Source organism: Orycteropus afer, unplaced genomic scaffold (genome assembly GCF_000298275.1).
Source record: "Orycteropus afer afer isolate SDZICR_OR568_19922 unplaced genomic scaffold, OryAfe1.0 scaffold00149, whole genome shotgun sequence".
Lineage (NCBI taxonomy): Eukaryota > Metazoa > Chordata > Mammalia > Tubulidentata > Orycteropodidae > Orycteropus > Orycteropus afer.
Genome location: NW_006921736.1, coordinates 2,809,665 through 2,827,737, shown reverse-complemented (window position 1 = coordinate 2,827,737; position 18,073 = coordinate 2,809,665). Strand labels below are relative to the sequence as shown.

Genomic DNA, 18,073 nt, shown 5'->3' with positions numbered 1-18,073 from the left:
CTAATTTTTCATTTATTTTACCATTTTGTTCTTGTATTGTCTTTCAAAATTGATCTAGAGTTTTGTCTGTGTTTTCCTTAATTTTGTCAGTGTTTTCCTTGATCTGTCTCTCAATCCTTTGAAGATATTGAAATATAATTTTTTTGAATTCCTTATCAGGGATTTCCAATCCTTCTTCTTCCTCAAGGAAGGCTCTGGTTCTGTATCCTTCTCCCTCATTTCTACTGCTTTATCTTGCTTCTTTGTGTGGACTGTGATGGTCTGTGTCTCCAAGAAATTGTGAAATTGTTGTATTTAGATCTCTGTTAACTGTTTGTGAAGAGCAGTTAAGGGTGAGTCAGGCTCTTCTTGGTGGGCATTTATCGTTGGCCAGTTGGTGAGAAGGAAGTTGTGGCTCTCACTCAGTAAGTGGAGCTGCAGGAGGTGTGGGTGTGGTCAGGTCATATAGGCACTGTTGCTGTCTCCCACTCAGTTAGACACAAATTACAATTCAATAACCATCAAAAAACAATTGAGAAACTATCAAAAAGTAAAAGCAAGTGAACAAAAAAACACACCACATACACACACAGGAACAATCACCAAAAATAGAAAAAAAAACAAAAACCTAATATCTGGGGAGGAGGCAATTAAGATAAAAGAGATAGAGTAGGAGAGTAATGAAGGAAAAAAATGGGAAAAATGCAAGAAGAAAAACAAGGAATGGGGAGAAACATGAGTAAGAAAAAAAAGTGGGAACCAGGAACAGGGAAGAGAGAAAAACTGTTCTCTCTTTTTCATTTAGAAAATGAGAACCTGGGAAAGGAAGAGTAAAGAATAATAATGAAAAGGATGAAAATAAAATAATAATAATTTTAAAACAGACAAAAAGAAACTAAAAAAAATCCAGAAGGTGGGTGGGAGTGAGGGATGGCTGTACCTCTGTTCTCCAAGAGGGTGTGAGGTATAAGAGTAACAATAAGGGGAATATCACACCTTTCCAGTCCTTCATGTCTGGAATGTCCCTGAGGTCTCCAGCAAGTAGAGCTTACTCTTCAGGCCCTGGAACCTGAGAATGCTGTCACTTTAAATATCCAAAATGGGCAAACTGCTTGTAAACATTCAAAATGACTGTGCCCTCTGGACCACCAAAATTCCACAGCTCAGCTCATCTCCCTCTTCACTGTTTCCCCTTTTATTTACCAGCCACCAGTGCAGTCCTCCATGTAGCCCCTGGCTAGCAGGGCCAGTTTTATGTTAATTCTTAGATTTTAATACCACTTGGCATTATCCAAGCTGTCCATGCCATTAGCATCACTGATAGTCCACAGCTCCATATGTCTCCTTTTTCAGTGTTTTCATGCAGGTTCTTCTACTAGTTGGAGTTTAGTCCACTTCTGTATCTTTCCTTTCAAAGCTCAGGGTTCCAGGATTATCTTCTGTATCTGTGTTAGTTGGTTCCCCTTTTCTTTGTTGAAGATGGTCTGTGTAGTTTATCTGCCTATTCTGCCATCTTACTGGAACTCCCTCTTGTATGTTTAACTTTTGAGGAATTGCTAAAATGTTTTCCATAGTGACTGCACCATTTTACATTCCAATCATTAATAAAGGTTCCAATTTTCTCACATCCTGTCCATCACTTGTTAGAATTTCCATCTGTTTTTCTGATAACAGCCATCCCAATGGGTATGAGGTAGTATTTCACTTTTTTTTTTTTAAATTAATTTATTTTTGAAGCGTTCCTCTCACCCTCAGTAACCACCAAAGAAAAGTTTCCTTCTATATATAAACTTTTCCTTGGCTTTTTACAATAATGCACTAATACAATATTTGTCCTTTTTGATTGGCTTATTTCATTCAGCATAATGTCCTCCAAGTTCATTCACATTTTGCAGTGTTTTGTAGATTCTACATTATTCTTTACGTTGCATAGTATTCCATTGTCTTACTGTGGTTTTGATTTGCATTTTCCAATGACCAACAACAATGAATATCTTGTCACATGCTTATTGGCCATTTGTAGATCATCTTCAGATAAATATCTGTTCAAGTCCTTTGTCCATGTTTTATTTGAGTTGTTTGTCTTTTTGTCATTAAGTTATAGGAATTCTTTGTATATGCTGGATATTAAATCCTTACCAGATATATGCTTCCCAAATATTTTCTCCAATTCTGTAGGTTGCCTCTTTACTTTGTTGATAAAGTCCTTGGATACACAAAACCTTTTCACTCTGATGAAATTCAATTTATCTATTTTGTTTTTTGTTGCTCCTGCTATTGTTGTCACATCCTAGAATCTAATATCAAAAACTAGATTTTAAAATTTTATCCCTGTTTTCTTCTGGGAGCTCTGATGGCATAGTGTCTAATACATTTGACTGCTAACTAGAAGGCTGGCAGTTCAAATCCACTAGCCACTCCTCAGAGGGAGAATGGGAGCTCTGGTAGCATAGTGGCTAAAGTACTTGACTGCTAACCAGAAGGCTGGCGGTTCAAACCCACCAGCCACACCTCGGAAGGAAAGGTTGGGCAATCCTACTTCCATAGTGATACTGCCTTGGAAACCCAAGGAGGGGTCGCTATGAGTCAGGGCCGACTTGACAGCACACAACAACAACAACAACAACAACTCCTGTAGTGATACCACCTTGAAAACCCAGGGAGGAGTCACTATGAGTTGGATCCAACTTGATGGCAGTGAAAGGAGTTGTTTTCTTCTATTAATTTAATAATGTTAGTTCTTATAATTAGGCCATTTACCCATTTTTAGTTATTTTTGTGTATATTATGAGGTATGAGTCCAATTTCATTCTTTTACATGTTGACATCCAGTTTTCTTAACACCATTTATGAAAGAGACTAGACTTAGTACCCTTGTTGAAAATCAATTGGCCATAAATGTATGCATTTAGCTCTGGAGTCTCAATTCTATTCCATTACTCTATTTGCCTATCCCTTCTGGCAGTATCACACTTGAGTACTATATCTTTATAGTATGTTTTAAAATGGGAAGTATGAGTCTTCATACTTTGTTCTTCTTTTTCAAGATTGTTTTAACTATTTGGAATCCCATAAATTTCCCTATGAATTTGAAGATTTGTTTTTCCATTTCTGCAAAAATGGCTGTTGAAATTTTGATAGGACTTGCACTCAATCTGTAGTTTTGGTTAGTACTGAGATTTTAACAATATTAAGTTTCCAATGCATGAATACAGGATGTATTTCCATTTATTTAAACCAAACCCATTGCCAATGAGTCAATTCAGACTCATAGGGACCCTATAGGACAGAGAAGAACTGTCCCATATAGGATTTATAGGTTTCTAATATGGAAATCTTTATGGAAGCAGACTGCCACATCTTTCTTCCACTGAACCATTGCTCGTTTGAACAGCTCACTCGTTGGTTAGCAGCTGAACACTTAACCACTGTGCCATCAGGACTCCTATTTATTTGAACTTGCTTAACTTCTACCAGTAATGTTTTATAGGTTTCAGGGTACAAGTCTTTTACCTCCCCGGAGTTTTTATTCCTGAAATAAAACTGAAAGCACAAGACTATTCATTCATTTAATAAGCAATGCTGTTTTTAATCCATGTAGCCAGCTGTTGTTTGTTGTTGTTGTTATTTGCCGTCAAGTTGGCCCCGACTCATAGCGACCCCTCCTTGGGTTTCTGAGGCAGTAGCACTACAGAAGTAGGATTGCTCAACCTTCCTTCTGAGGAGTGGCTGGTGGGTTTGAACCGCCAGCCTTCTGGTTAGCAGTCAAGTGCCTTAGGCACTATGCTACCAGAGCTCCACGTAGCCAGCTAGGTCTATAAAATTTGTGTTAAACTTAATATTTTACTTATTGTGTAACATTATCCATTTTATTTTAATGATAACTGTTCAAGAGGCTATGAAATTGCCAGCTAAACCATTCTCCAGAAAAGGCACAAGGAAAATAAAACTCAAGGACCTCCTCTCCTCCAAAGAAAACTATCATCAGAGTTGGGCTTCACCTATTATGATATCCAATGTCAACTGGCATTGTCTTGGGTATGTGGACATGCTCAGTATTTTATATTGAGCTGTTCTTTTCAATGTAAATCTGATATTCAAGACAAAGGGTATTCCACATGGAGATGGAAGTGAGTTTACAAGTGATAAAGATAGAAAAAATAAGCAACACAATTCATCAGGCAAATGTAGCTGCGGAGAAGGGGGATGGAAACCAAATTGATTGTACACCGAAATTTCCCATTTGCTTGTCAAGAAAAAGGGCTAATCAAAAAACTTACTAAAATGAAATCTTTTGATAGAAACCTTGTAAGTGACTGCATTTGAGTTATAAGCTGTTTGCATCAACTTTGAGATGAAACAGTGGTTTTTCATTATGCGCCAGGAAATAGATGCTTGCTAAATAACTCCTTTAACTTTCCCCTGGCATCTATTGATTGTATCCATGGAAATTAAGAGGAGAAGGCAATTAAGTTTAAAATTTAATGGTGCTCTGCTGCTGTTAATTTACTGGCTGACTCGATCAATGTGTCACCCTAGATAGAAATCTGTGCCCTCCCACCCATGTGACAGAAAATTGTATGATGCCCTTTCAGCTAAAATTAGAATAATAACAAGCAACCAAAGAACTAAGAAGCAAGAATCATACCAAGAGGTGAGAGTGACCACAGTTACCTATAACACTTTAACCCATATTTGTAAAGAGGCCTCTTAAATTGATAAAAGCAAACCTTTTCAGTAGCTTTGTTTACCTAACTCCCTGTCAATTTTGGAATTCACTAAATGGTACATAAAACACACTCATAATAAAGGATAAATTTTCCCTACAATGAGAACTAGACTATATATGTGCACCATTGAATACTGTTTTGCTTGTCAGGCAAGAAAGGCAATGCTGGACAAATGTAATGATTTAATCTAGAAAAGTGTGGTCATTCTCAAACTAGATTATTTCATTTAACATAAAATATTAACATACAAGGTGAAGTTCAAGGCTTAATCAGTTTACTCTAAGACAATGAAATTTCTTGAGGATAGAAATGAAGATAAAAAGAGAAATAATTAGACAGAAATAACTAGTACTTTCCAAAGAATGTATCTTAGATCTTAACTGTTAAGATGACTCAATTTATCTTTCTCTTGAATTATGTTCATTAAAAATTATATATACATATATATATATATATACACACACTTAATATATGTATATAAATTAAGTATATATATAGTATATATATATTTGATACATATTAAGTATGTATATATACTTAATATGCATATTAAGTATATCTTAAATATATATCAAGTACATATAGATTTAATAATATACATATATATCTAATAGATGTGTATATATATTCATGTCATGAACTCCAAAAATTCAGAAAAATATAAAGAAAAAGCAAAAATATTTTATTTTCCCAAGATTTTTCCCTTTTTCACCTACCATCATTTTTGAGCATTTTTCTCCACTCAAAGTCTTCAAAAGCTAACTTTTAACAGCCAACATAAATCCTATTAATGTGTCACACTCACTGTCCCACTGCTACATAGCTTATTTTTCCCATTTTTTGCTACCATGAACATCCTTATTACAACCCAGAGAAAGGCTCTAAAAGTGATTATTACCGTTTTTCAAATACATTAACCTATTATGCATTAACAGTCAAATGTGCCCCCAGAACACTGCATCTCAAAGAAGAAAACCAGTGGACATTATCAGTCTACTGTCCTGTTCTGAGTCACAAGACAATGCTGTGGAATCACCCATCATGAGGAAAGGCAAGATGGAGCCACAAAGAAACTGTCTTCTGCTTAAGAATAGATGAACATTATAACTGAGATAGGTTTGTACTCTTATTGACATTATGATGATATATTGGGAAAGGGTTGTGTTCAGTCTAGCACTAGCGTTTGCATAAAAATCAGAGAAACCATTCTTATGGGAGGGGTATGTACATATGTTGAAGGACATGAACTAATCAAGGCTCCAATTCTTCTTCAAACTGTCATCACCTACCAAGATTCAGGGATTGAGTGGGAACAGTCAGGGCAGGTGAGTACAATGTATGCTGGTACACACACACACACACACACACACACAATTGAGCCACATAACAAAGTCCAATTTAACAAAAATCTCTACCTGGGGTTTGTACATATGTGTAGTATAATTGGTCTGGGCCTCTTCTGGACTTTCTGGCCAGGTTATTTTTACTTTCTTTCTTTCCTTTCATGATCCTGAGAGCAGTTCCTTTTTATTTGGTTTATATCTTAGGGTTTAGAGAAAGATTTTATTTTAAAATATATTCCTCTTTTTCAGTAAATTTTATTTTTTTTTTTAAAAATTGCAAATATAGTGGTTCTGAATATGTGGTTACCAGACCAGCAGCATTCAGCATCACCTGGGAACGTGTTGGAAATGCAAATTAATAGGCTCATGCCCCAATCTACCAGAAGCAGAAACCTGTGTTAACAAGCTACTGAAGGGCTTGCTTTTTCCATCTGTTTGATGTCTGTGTGGCTGAATGTGCACTCTATTCCTCTGAGTGCTACTCTTTGGGAAGGGGAGAGGATGCTTTGAATATAGAACTTCGAGAAGAGGAGGAGGACTTGGGACCTGGAGAAGAGGAAGAGGAGGACACTCTCATAGCGAAGATCTTGCCTGTAAAGGCAGTATCTACCAAAAACAAAACAAAATACATTTCTTTTATTGGGAAGGGTATACTTTCTCTGATGCTTCATGATGCTAAGCAGGCAAACAAAAAACAATAAACAAACAAACAAAACAACTAACCCAATCCTCTTTTCTCTGGACCCGAGTAAATTTATTTATTTTTTAAAATTTTCCTTATCAGTGGAACAACCAGACCAGACTCCAGGAAGTAGGTGGTGAGGGGAATAAAAAAGACATCCTGCATCCTGACATCCAATTCTATAGGAGGTGAGAAGGGAGGACCTTGATGCACCAGATGGGATGGGATGGAACAGAATGCCCTGAAGGTTCCTTGCAAATCTGGAATTCTGTGTCCCACTCCTTTCTTAGCTTCACTTATGCCACCTCTAACCAATTTTCAGCTGTATTTGTGCTTTAGGGGCAGGAGACACAGAAAAAAGCCTCATTCCCTCTATTTTTCTGAGGTCTATAAAATCTATTTCTTAAACCCACTGTGAGATTGTGGGTTTGAAGGAATCCTAAAGTGATTCCTTCAGAGGCAGTTAGGCAACGGTCCATCTCTCAAGCCCCAATAAAAGGCCTTATGTGTGTTTCTCTTGTGGTCTATTTAAATCACAAAGTGATGGTTAATTATTGTGTGAAACTGAAAAATAAAAAAAATAATAAAATAAGTAAATATTGAGAGCACAGGCCAAGTAGAAGGAAAATTAGTGGAACATCTTCATTTTGTTTTCCAGAGCTTCAAATCTCTCTGGTTACACATGAGAAGTTTACCCTGATTTATCAATTTCTTTTATTTCATAAGCATTTAACTGGGGCGTCTTGAAATGAAAGTTTTATATGGGCAAAAAGGAAGTTAGGGAAAAAGTGGGAATGAGATTTTTTTTATTGATCTTATCACTCATTTCAAAGATGAGATAATACTCCCCATCAGTTGCAAAAACTTTCATTAAGCTCTTAGAAAAGTAGTATTAGTTCCATTTATTTTGTCCTCAGAACCAGGATTTTGTTATATTTATTCAATTCTCAGAACTTGTATTTTGCAAAATGAACATTCAAATGTGAATCACTGCTTACTTTGAGTGCATTAAAAGATAACAAAAGAATCATGCCTTCGAAATTAGTCACAGTTTAAAAATCTTTATTTCTCTCCAATATATAGGTTCTGAACTCAAGATCAAAGTTTAACAATACACGAATTATTTCAATAATTTCAGGGACTCTTAATATTGTGAAATATGTTTACTACTTTTCTTTTAGGAGCAAAGGCCTGGTAATCTCTGAAAATAAGCCAATGAAAACTTTATGGATCACAACAGAGCACAGGCCGTCTCACTTGCTTTGCACATGTCTTCGGGAGGGATTGATTGCTAGAGGAGGACTTCATGTTTAGTGAAGTAGAGGGCCAACCAGGGTGAGGCAGAGCATTGGTGAGATGAACAACGGCTGCAATTATGGACTTCAATATACTAGCAATTGTGTGGATAATGCAGTACTGGGCAATCTTTCTTTCCATTCTTTTCCATTGTACCAAGATTTGGAATCAACTCAATGGTATCTGTCTGCCTGCCTATCTCCCTACCTCCCTATCTCCCTGCCTCCCTATCTGTCTGTCTGTGTATATCCATCTATCTATTTATCTATCCATCCATCCATCCATCTATCTATCAAGGTTAGAAAGTTATTTCTTATAGTAGATGTTGTAGCATGCCATCAAGATGCTTCCCACTTTTCATTGGACCAACACATTTATTCTCCCAACTTCTGGGACGGCTGATGGTTTCCTAGAAATCACCCTGAGCTGAAAAGGGCTGCCTGAACCAAAGTCATACCCTCCTCCCAGATGGCACCCTACATTGGATAGCTGGTAAACACTGGAAAACAAAGGCCTGGTTTTTTGAGTAAGAGAGAAAATTCTATCTCAGTTCCTGGATCCCCGCTGGATCATCTGAGACTTTGCTGTGACTGTATCACAGCCACATCACTGTTCAACTCCTCGATCTGCCCATCCTTGCTGCCTTGCCCCACACCTCCCACATATGTTGATCTTGAGGACTTTATGCAGTAAATATCCTGCCAGTAAATCTCTGCCTTAGAGTCTATTTCCCAGGAAACTTGCCCAAGTTATTAAATATAACCTGATTTATCCTCAGGTTTACCCTCTTCTGCAGGAGCAGTGATGTGGTTAAACAGAGTGAAAAACTCTGTTCAAATATGTCTCTACTCCAACCATACAAAATTCTCACCCAAGTAGTTCAAATGACCTACCTGTGGTGTGCTTGCACATAAGACATCTGGAATTGTCAAAAACAGTAGTTCCCAGCATGTTATTTATTTCCTGTTGAGAAACTATAGAGCCTCTTGGGAAGGAGTAGCATACTGAATGATAAATTCAGAATCCTGAGTCCTAGTATTGGAGTCTGAGTTAATGATTGTGGGTGGGTCATCTAGTCTCTTGGAACTCCTAGATAGTATAAAACAGTGAATAGGTAAGTGGTCCTCATGGAAAACAAAGCTGAAACTCTGGATTATCAAATACTCATCTAATAATCAATAGAATATGCTGCTCTTCTAGAACTAGGCTAAAAAAACCACTCCCATTGATTTGATGGTGACTTCTAGTGACCCTATAGGACATAGTAGAACTGCTCCATAGGGTTTCCAATGTTGTAAATCTTCACAGACGCTGACTGCCTCATCGTACTCCCATAGAGTAGCATGGCTGGTGGGTTTGAACTGCCAATCTTTTGGCTAGTAGCCAAATGCTTTAGCCACTATACCATCAGAGCTCCTTAGAAGAAGCCTAGATAATAAAAATCCTTCATGGATTCACCTTCTTACCCAAGAGTGATGAAATAAAGTATTTCTAAGTATGGTCCGGACAATGAATAAGGAAGACTGAAGAAGAGCTGACGCTTTTGAGGTGTGGTGCTGGCGAAGAATGCTGAAAGTACCATGGACTGCTAAAAGAACTAACAGATCCGTCCTGGAGGAAGTGCAGCCAGAATGCTCCTTGGAAGCAAGAATGGCCAGACTTCGTCTCACCTATTTTGGTCATGTTGTTAGAAGGGACCATTCCCTGGAGAAGGATGTCATGCTTGGTAGGGTGGAGGGTCGACGAAAGAGGGGGAGGTCTTCAACGAGATGGATTGACATGGTGGCTGCAATGATGGGCTCAAGTATAGCAGGGATTGTGGGGCTGGCACGGGATTGGGCAGTGTTTCATTCTGCTGTGCATGGGGTCGCTATGAGTCGGAAACGACTCGACGGCACTTAACAAGAAGTATGGTCCATGGAACAACCTCACCAGAATCATGCAGGATATTTGTTAAAAATACAGACTCTCTGGGGGTTGGGGTTAGGGACATAGCATTTTGAATAAACATACTTGGTAATTCTTTTGCAACCTGTACTGAACAGTTGCAGAACAGGGATGGGTGTGGAGTTTAATGAGAGAAGAGAAAATGTGAAACAGCAGCTGTTGTGGACCAGCATCAACAATAACAAAAAATTGCCAAATTCACAGAATACTCAACTGAGGATGGGTGAAATGATTTTGGAAAAGTGTGCAAACAGGCAAGATAGCCAGAAACTCTTAGGAAGCTCAGGTCTGGGCTTGGATGTAATGTTGTTGTTGTTATATGCCGTCACGTCGGCCCTGACTCATAGCAACCCTTCCTTGGGTTTCTGAGGCAGTATCACTACCGAAGTAGGATTGCCCAACCTTCCTTCCGAGGAGTGGCTGGTGGGTTTGAACCACCAGCCTTCTGGTTAGCAGTCAAGTGCCTTAGGCACTATGCTACCAGAGCTCCTTGGATGTAATAGACACCCCCTCTATTAGTCCAGGAGGTACAAAAAGTTACCACAGTCAGCTACCAAACAAAAGGTGGGAGGTTTGAATCTGCCCAGAAGTACCTCAGAAGAAATGCCTGGTGATGTACTTCTGAAAAATCAGTTACAGAAAAGCCTATGGAACACAGCTCTACTCTGAAACACATGGGCTCACCAGGAGTTGTAGACTCAATGGAAACTGATTTCTTAGCCATGGGGTGAGGATTTTATCAAATAGCAAGGGAATCTAGTTGCAGGCTACTGAGTTTGCAGTTCTTATGTAAAGCTGTTTGAAACAAGTTGACCCTGAGATCTGAGACTGAGGGGAAGGACAACAGGGCCACTTGGGATGTGATGGATGGAGAGTAGGCAGGAGTCAAGGGGTACACCAAAATCTGAACTTGGCAAAATCAAGTTCAGAAGCAATAGAAGAGACATCGTGAAAGGAAAAGTTTAAAGACAGAAAAGAATGTTTAAGACACTAAATGCATATGGTAGCTCAATTTCTTTCTTTCTTTTTTTTTTTTTCCCCCACAGAGAAACCAAAACAATACTAGAGAGCTCGGAAAAGCTGCAACCATTCCTTTGCAATTCACGAGTCGACTATGGTTAGGCTTAATTTTGAAGTTGCAGAATGCTCATTTAACAACACTACTTCAGTCACTGCTATAAATTTAGAAGTTGCCATAGGTGCCCCATTGGTTCAGAACATCTGTTAACCTCCTTTGACTTTCACAGGATGAGCAAAGAATTAATTTCTCATTTCAGTCCTTCTTCTTAAACCTTTATTTACTCACATGTACCTCCGAGTGAAGTTCAGATTTCCAGCAGAGTGTCAAGATAAGTAGCCTTAGAAGTTACTACATCTTTATCAGTAAAGAATAAGCATGCAGAGTATTATGTAAAATGTGAACGCCTCTACTGCAATGCAAAGCTTATAGCTAATTGTCATTTAAATCATGGGGTTGATGAATAACATCCCAGGAATAATGTGTATTCAGCCTGACAAATAGTTCTTTAAAAATTATCTAACACAATTTTGGCATATTGCTGTTTGTCACATTATTCTTATGCCAGATGCTTACACAAAATCTGTTTGCCCATTGCCAAATGGCCTAGCTGCACATTTTCCCACTAGACATCATTGATATTCTGTGAAGAGAATGTATCAAATATAATTAGGGACAAAGAGATTTGCATTTGCATTCTACATCTATATTGCCTCTTGCTGTTCCACACCTCCACTCACCTGCTGGTTCAAGCCCACTTATACCCCATCTTTCTCACTTTGGGTATCCAGGATGTACCCATGTTGCTGAGAATAAGGCTGCAGCTTGCATTTGACCAACATGGGAATGAAAAGTGGCTCAGAGAAGGTTTGTGCTTATAACGTGCACCATTTCTGTCATTTTTGAAGCATGGTGTATCTTCTGATTGGAGATATTTTCACATCCTAATATAGGACCTGTCACTCCCCTGCACAAATTACATGAGGGTGAGGGGAGTATTGCAATGCCTCTTTTGTCAAGACAAAGGGTTGTGGCACCACCTCTGACCCACCTGAACTCCCATCATCCTTAAAAGGAATTGAAAAAAATCTGAAGTTGGGCAACTCTCAAGGTTAGCAAGTGCTTAATGTCTCTAGAGATTAATCTGTTTTTTCAATCTGAGTGATAAAAAGCAATGCCATAACAGCAAGAAAAAACCAAGCTGGCTACATGCAGTGTTTCAAATGAATTTATATTATCATTCCAAGGGTTGCGTTGATGAACCTGTGATTGACAACTACAGTATTCAACATTTACAATTCCCTCTTCAGGGATATTCAGAATCAATTGAAAAAGAATGTAGTGTTTAGGAACTACTCAGGGGCACTTTCAGTAAAATGCTTTAAATAATGATTGTCCAAAGCTTGCTAGACACTTTGTAAATGTCAGAAACACATTAAATATGTTAAATGAGTATGTTCAATATCTAGAAAACAACAAAGTGATTTATAATCAATTTCACACATGCTCAGGAATGTCTCCCTGATGGAAGACAAAAGACATCCTTCTTGCCTGTAGTATAACCCTCCTAAATCTTCTTCCTATATAGGATTTAAATGTACATGGTCTGTCAATACTCAAGGTGGGACATTACCTGGAGGGTATAATGTATGAATTGGGGTAAAATGAAGGTTCTGTTGTAGAACATGCCCTCCCTCGCTAAGTGGCAATAGTAGTACATACATTCCATTAAAAGTGCCGTGAGAGAGGGCAACACACATCCTTAAAGTTAAATTCCTATTTTGCAAGCTTTCTCTAATTCTTATTCTCCAAGCCCTGCCCTTTGGGCTTGCTTAGGCCCTCACTTTCACCATCCCCACCATTCATCAGGAACATACTCAGGGACTTGGTCCCTTGATTTTATGCCAGCCCATCATCCCTCTTCTGGCCTCTCATTATATCTTTAGCAATTAGTGGGTGGTCATTTAAACCAATCCCTCAAAAGTTCCATCTTATCAGCACACCTGTCCAGGAAAACCTTAATACAGAAACAGTGCTATGGCTTTGCACCACAAACGTATAGTCTCTAACCCTGGGCAGGCCATCAGAATTGCCCTTGACTCATTTTATTTATTATCAGTCAATTCCCTGTGTAATTTTGGAATGGTTATGTCCATCCCAAACCTCCCTCTCTTTTCTTGAGTCTGCTTAACTAGCAGATGACTCTGATCCCTGCCTCAAGGAAGGAGTCTAGTTCATCAGTGTGGCCTTTCTCAGCTTTCTATCCTATGTCTTTGTAAGTCCTTAAATGTGGGTAAATCCTCACCTCTGTTTTGCCTCTGTTTTAGAGGAAAATTTTTGCTCCTTTTATTTATTTATTTAATAAACCCAACCCTTCTACTAGCATCTTTAACACTATCTCCTTCTTCCTCTTTTGAGACATTACTGAATCAGTCATTTACTTTCTCCTGTATTCATTCAGATGCCTTTTCTATTGACAAATTCCCTCCAGTCTTACTGTATGCATTTTACTATTCTAGGAACCAACTAGTTTCTCTTCTCCCCTTATCATTTTTCATGCATGCACTTAAATATTTATCGAGAGTTTATGAAATGCAAGAAACTGTGGTGCAAAGACCTTTCTAGGCTTACAATATTTCTACTTTAACATCCATCATTGCATGATTGGGGTAACTAGATATAATTTATCATCTAACTTCATAAAGGGAGTACTTTCTGGTTGAGATGTTGAGACAATAGGCATAAACTCAGTTACCCTATTTATCAACCCCTACAATTTGATAAGATGGTCTAATAGTAGTGAGCTAAGAGTCTGGACTCTGAAGCTAGACTGACTGAGTCTGAAACTCTGCTTCCATCACTTACTTGCTCTATTATGAAAACTTTCCATTTCTTCACGAGAAAATGGGAAATACTATGGTATCTATCTCATTGGATTGCTATTTTACATAAGTATATGTAAAGCACTTAGGATTCTGCCTGGAAAACAGAAAAGTAAGTGTTACATATTGAGATGTAATTATGATTATTATCCTACTTTGCTCCTGCTAACTCTTTTGAAATTGTTTTTATTAAGGTCAATAAGGAACTTCAAATATCCAAACAAATGGACCTTCTTCTTGTCACCTCTTACTGTATTAATGCTTCTTAAAAATCTTCTTCCTTGACCTTCATATCATCCTCATCTCTGGATTCTCTTCATTCTTGTATAGCTATTTTTTTTCTGGGTTATTTCTGTGGGAACTACTCCTAAAATTTTATTTCCATGGGATGTGCCCATAAGACATTCTTGAGCCATAGGCACTTTCTCAGTGATGGAATTCACTCCCTCGGAATTGCATACCAACCTGTGCTGCTGATTTGTTAAATCCAAACTTTTCATCCAGATCTCTGTGCTGATTTCATGTTCATGTATCCAACTTTACACTCTACATTGCTATTGCATATCCAAAATTTACTTCCAAGTCAGCATATCCAAAACTGATCCCATCTTCCTTACCCTAAATGTGCCCTTTCCCCTTTATTCCCTTAGTGGATTGATTTACTAACCTCCAAGTACTCGGAAGGAAGGTTGGACAATCCTACTTCCGTAGTGATACTGCCTCGGAAACCCAAGGAGGGGTCGCTATGAGTCGGGGCCGACTCGACGGCACATAACAACAACAACAACAAGTACCAAACAGAATGAGGAAATCATCCTTCTCCTCTCTTACACTCCAAGTCATGAAGCCTGTGACTCTGTATGCTGTGGATTGAATTAATTCCTCCTTTGCATTCTTACCACTACCATTTTAATTCTAGTCTTACCTTTCCTTACCTGGAGCATGGCAAATACCACTTAGAGTCAATGATCTAACAGGGCCTGCTGTCCTTGGCAAGAGGCCCTGCAAATTCAGATATCAAGCCCCTAGGTAGGTAATATGAGAGGGTGGAGCAGGTTAGAATAAGAAAGGAATATTTCTCTCTCGCATTCTTCTTGAAATATGTGATCCTTTTGGTCTATCCTTCACTTTCCCACTTTTGACACAGATATGAATACAGGGACATATTTTTTTACAATAAGAAAAGTGATAGTGTAAGCCAGATGATAAACGGCCATATTCACTTAGCTCAGTGTTGGAAAGGAAACAAGAAGTGGGAATATCATGGCATCCAGAACAGCTCAGGTCCAGTCCCAATGGAGAGTCACTGCTCAGCTCTAGCCAATAGATGTCATGTAGTGTACAGACTCAGAAATGCCAGTGTTTTTTATTTATTATTATTTGGTGGGTGGGGCAGGGGGAGGCAGTCTCCTAATTTTTAAGCATAGGAAGGATTTTTTAAAATTGATATACTGGCCAAACATATATGCAAGCTAGATATTTCCAGAGAGTCACCAATTTGTAGTCTCTATCCTAAACATAGGGAGCTCTGGTAGCATAGTGGCTAAGGCACTTGACTGCTAACCAGAAGGCTGGCGGTTCAAACCCACCAGCCACTCCTCGGAAGGAAGGTTGGGCAATCCTACTTCCGTAGTGATACTGCCTCGGAAACCCAAGGAGGGGTCGCTATGAGTCAGGGCTGACCCGACGGCACATAACAACAACAACAACAATCCTAAACATAAGGAAGCTCTGGTGACATAGTGCCTAAGACATTTGACTGCTAACCAGAAGGCTGGCAGTTCAAACCCACCAGCCACTTCTCAGAAGTAAGACTGCGTGATCTACTTCCTTAGTGATACCACCTCGGAAACCTTGTTGGGCTGGGTTCTCTAGAGAAGCAAAACTGGTAAGGCTTATATATACACATATAGAGAAAGAGAACTTTATCTTAGGAAAATGGCTCACATACTTAGAGAAGCTGGCAAGTCCCAAGTTCTTGGATCAAATGTCAAGCATGAGGCTTTTTCTGACTCATGCAGCTGCAGAGACTGATGAGCTCAAGGTTGGCAGGCAGTATACTGGCTGTTGACTACAACGAAGGATGAATCCAAGATCTCCAGCCTGAATGGTGGATCATTACCTCATGGACAGTTGTAAGCAGCACAACAGGATCCCGATCCACAGAAGAGTCTCTCTTTTCCTAGGAAGTCCATAAATATATAGGAAGCTGGCCACAGCCCTAGGGAAACTCCCTTTCAATGGATTGGCTGCTTAAAACATATACATCCGATCCATCATGGGAAGAACCCACATCTCAACTGCTTAAACCACACAGAACTGTGGTCCAGCCAAGTTGACACACAGCTCCAACTATCACAGAAACCCAAGAATGTGTCTCTAGGAGTCAGCTTCGACTGGATGGCTTTGAGTTTGGTTTGGTTTTCTTGGTGATCCTAAACCTAAAGTTGACCATGTATATCACCTACTACTAAGAACACATTAGTGTCCCCTATGCCCTCTAGAATACTCTCCAAGATCATTAAAACAGCAGGCAACAACTGTCCAGGTTTTGACCACCACTTCTCCCCTCTTATCTCTCAAAATCTCTCTCCTTTAGCACTTCATACTCTGGCAAGAATGAAATGAATCTCATTTCCCACCTGCATAATCTCATTTCTTACTTCTGTGGTATTTATTACGCTTTTTCTTGTAACTGTAACTCCAATACCTGTTTCTTTGCCTGATTAACTCCTATCTAACGCTGAAGGCTTGGTAGATCACCTCCTCCATGAAGTCTTGCTTGATTTTTCTCTATGATTCTCCTTCACTGCACTTACCTCACTGATATGTGGAGATGTTTCTCTCTCCTATAGTAGAATTCAACTCCCTGAGGGGCAGGGACCTATCTCATTCAGTGCCTTAGCACAGATCCCATCCCAGTGTGGTCCCAGAGTAGAACGTCAATAAGAATGTCTTTTTTTTTTTTTTTTTTTAATTAAAACAAATAAACAAACAAAAAAACCCCACCAACATTATAAATGAAAGGTGAGTAACAGGCAACTCAAATTCTCTTACTTCCTTGTGGCTGCTTCTCTTATAACAATTAAGATCCCTCATAGCAAAAGGTTTTCAGCTTGTAAAGTATGCCAACTACCTAACTTTTTTCTTCTTATTTCCAGCAGTCCTACAAGAGAAGTTTATTCCCATTTTACAATGAGAAAATGAAAACTCAGAGAGGTTAGGTGACTTACTCAGTTTATACAATTACAAAGAAGGTATTAAATTCCTCTTATGCCTTTTATCAACAGATTTCGTTTTATAATGCCAGAGCTACTCTTAATGTAGTTCAAAGTTTCAACCAAAGAGAATTCAGAGGGCCTGTAACCTTAAATGTGAAAAAAATTGCATCTTTACTTTCATTAATGTTTAAATAAAATTTAAACATTTACTTTCATTAATGTTTAAATAAAATTTAGCATCTCTTTCCATTATGAGAGAAAGCAAAAGACTACACTAAAATCTACAGTACTTATAACATTATTACCAAATAGCAATCATAAAGAGTTCGTATATAGTACAGTTGTTAGATTCATTGAAATATTGTTTATACCTTTTATTACATCATAATTATGATTGTTACTAGACTCCCTGATAGATCTTTTTATTTACTACATTAATAAGGGAGTGTGCATAGAAATTCATTTTAAAAAGCATTTTGAAAACTGTATTTCAATATAATTGATTTACTTGGCTGCCCTATGTGTTTTAATTCAGGCATTGAAAACATTATCCTAAAAAGCAGTCTACAGGCTTCACGAGACTGTCCAGGAATCCACGGCACAAATCAGATGAAGGAACCCTGAAACTCCCCCTTCATTTACTACTTCCCTATGGGTTTACCCCAGGGATGCCAATATCTGTCACACACAACACTTTTCTCTGCCTAGGCTCTCATCCTTGCTCTGCTACATAATAATCCTGAAGGTGTGGATTTGGGCAAGTCATTTAACTTGGGGTATTAGCTTTCTCATTTGTACTTATCTCATAGGATTGTTGCATAATTACCTGAATCAATATATTTAAAGTGTTTAGATACAGGTGAGGAGAGACAACTCAGGGACGCCCGAAGTAGCAAGCGGGAAGAGCAGGAGAAAGGGGATTAAAACCAGGAAGCCAGAGAGAAGAGCAGTCAGCCGAAGGGATTAGGTGAGGAG

The 18,073-nt window shown here is 38.6% G+C and overlaps 1 protein-coding gene across 1 annotated transcript in view; it reads right to left on the bottom strand.

Annotated features, from left to right (window-relative positions):
- Positions 1-18,073, bottom strand: part of TAFA1 (TAFA chemokine like family member 1) — a 328,271-nt gene that overhangs the window by 161,842 nt on the left and 148,356 nt on the right. The gene's annotated exons all lie outside the window — the stretch shown is intronic.